A 2,622-nucleotide genomic window follows, 5' to 3' on the forward strand; every position below is an offset into this window, starting at 1 on the left:
TGTCCCCAGTGTCCCCAGTGTCCCCAGTGTCCCCATGTCCCCATTGGTGTCCCCAGTGTCCCCATGTCCCCAGTGATGTCCCCATGTCCCCATTGCTGTCCCGTGTCCCCAGTGATGTCCCCGTGTCCCCATTGGTGTCCCCAGTGTCCCCAGTGTCCCCAGTGTCCCCATGTCCCCATGTCCCCATGTCCCCAGTGTCCCCATGTCCCCAGTGTCCCCAGTGTCCCCATGTCCCCAGTGTCCCCATGTCCCCATGTCCCCAGTGTCACCTGGAACGGCGTCTGCCCGCTGTTGTTCTTCACCTCCTTGTTGGCCCCGCGGTACAGGAGGATCCGGGCGCAGCTCTCCTGGGGACACCAGCGTGTCACCGGCACGGTGGCACCAACGTGGCACCGTGTGGCGCCAGCGTGTCACCAGTGTGGTGGCACCAGCGTGGCACTGTGACACCAGCGTGTCACCGCCGTGGCACCAGAGTGTCACCAGTGTGTCACCAGAGTGGTGGCACCAATGTGGCACCGTGTGACACCAGAGTGTCACCAGAGTGGTGACACCAATGTGGCACCATGTGACACCAGCGTGTCACCAGAGTGGTGGCACCAACATGGCACCGTGTGGCACCAGAGTGTCACCGGTGTGTCACCAGAGTGGTGGCACCAACATGGCACCGTGTGGCGCCAGCGTGTCACCAGAGTGTCACCGCCACGGTGGCACCAACGTGGCACCGTGTGTCACCAGCATGTCACCGGTGTGGTGGCACCAACGTGGCACCATGTGACACCAGTGTGTCACCAGAGTGGTGGCACCAACATGGCACCGTGTGGCGCCAGCGTGTCACCAGAGTGTCTCCGCCACGGTGGCACCAACGTGGCGCCGTGTGTCACCAGCATGTCACCGGGGGGGAGGCACCAACGTGGCACCGTGGGACACCAGTGTGTCACCAGAGTGGTGGCACCAACATGGCACCGTGTGGCGCCAGAGTGTCACCGGTGTGGTGGCACCAGCGTGGCACTGTGACAGCAGCGTGTCACCGCCATGGCACCGTGTGGCACCAGTGTGTCACCAGAGTGGTGGCACCAACATGGCACCGTGTGGCACCAGAGTGTCACCAGCGTGTCACCAGTGTGGTGACACCAATGCGGCACCGTGTGACACCAGTGTGGTGGCACCAAGGTGGCATCAAAGTGTCACCAGCGTGTCACCAACATGTCACCGAGGTGTCACTGTGTGTCACCAGTGTGGCACCGGCATGGCACCAACGTGGTGGCACCAACGTGGCACTGTATGTCACCAGCGTGTCACCGGTGTGGTGGCACCAACATGGCACCGTGTGTCAAACAACAACGTGGCACCGAGGTGGCATCAAAGTGCCACCAGTGGTGGCACCAACATGGCACCAAGGTGTCACCATGTGTCACCAACGTGGCACCAACATGGCACCAAGGTGTCACCATGTGTCACCAACGTGGCACCAACATGGCACCAAGGTGTCACCATGTGTCACCAACGTGGCACCAACATGGCACCAAGGTGTCACCATGTGTCACCAACGTGGCACCAACATGGCACCAAGGTGTCACCATGTGTCACCAACGTGGCACCAACATGGCACCAAGGTGTCACCGTGTGTCACCAACGTGGCACCAACATGGCACCAAGGTGTCACCGTGTGTCACCAAGCACCAACGTGGCACTGTATGTCACCAGCGTGTCACCGGTGTGGTGGCACCAACATGGCACCGTGTGTCAAACAACAACGTGGCACCGAGGTGGCATCAAAGTGCCACCAGTGGTGGCACCAACATGGCACCAAGGTGTCACCGTGTGTCACCAACGTGGCACCAACATGGCACCAAGGTGTCACTGTGTGTCACCAATGTGGCACCAACATGGCACCAAGGTGTCACCGTGTGTCACCAGTGTGGCACCAATGTGTCACTGCATGTCACCAACGTGGCACCAGCGTGTCACCAACGTCCCCAACCCCCAATTCCCCCCCATCCCCAGTGCCCTCAATGGCCCCATAAAGTCCCCAATGTCCCCAATCCCTGATGTCCCCAATGTCCCTGAAGTCCCCAACACTCCCAGTGTCCCCAATGTCCCCAATGTCCCCATTCCCCCCCAATCCCCCAATGTCCCTGATGCCCCCAATGTCCCCAATCCCTGCAATGTCCCCAATGTCCCTGTGTCCCACATGTCCCCGGTGTCCCCGATGTCCCCAGGGTGTCCCCGATGTCCCCAAGGTGTCACCTTGTTGTAGAGGGCGCAGATGTGCAGCGCGGTGTTGCCGGACGCGTTCTGTGCCGCCGCCTCGGCGCCGTAGAACAGCAAATGCTCCAAGTGCTGCGAGTGGCCGTGCTGGCACGCCTGGGGACACGGGGACATCAGCGGGGACACCGGGGGCCGTGGGGACACCGGGGGGATTGAGGACGTTGGGGAGATTGGGGACGTCGGGGACATTGGGGACAATGGGTTGATTGGGGGCTTGGGGGCATTGGGGACACCAGGGGATTGAGGACGTTGGGGACACTGTGGGGACATCGGGGTCATGGGGGTTTGGGGACATTGTGGGGACACGGGGACATCAGCAGGGACACCGGGACACCAGGGGGATCGGGGACATGA

General features: G+C 61.7%; 1 long non-coding RNA gene across 1 annotated transcript in view; it reads right to left on the minus strand.

Annotated features, from left to right (window-relative positions):
• LOC121331537 overlaps window positions 1-2,302 on the minus strand; it is a 3,247-nt gene extending 945 nt beyond the window's left edge. Inside the window, exons 1-2 of the long non-coding RNA XR_005952037.1 lie at window positions 2,248-2,302; window positions 270-347 (exon numbers count right to left, since the gene is read on the minus strand). This is a non-coding gene — a long non-coding RNA (uncharacterized LOC121331537). The remainder of the gene's footprint in view (window positions 1-269; window positions 348-2,247) is intronic.
• Window positions 2,303-2,622: the final 320 nt, after the last annotated feature.

The sequence above is a fragment of the Onychostruthus taczanowskii genome, unplaced genomic scaffold (genome assembly GCF_017590055.1).
Source record: "Onychostruthus taczanowskii isolate IOZ18803 unplaced genomic scaffold, ASM1759005v1 scaffold1249, whole genome shotgun sequence".
Taxonomy (NCBI): Eukaryota; Metazoa; Chordata; class Aves; order Passeriformes; family Passeridae; genus Onychostruthus; species Onychostruthus taczanowskii.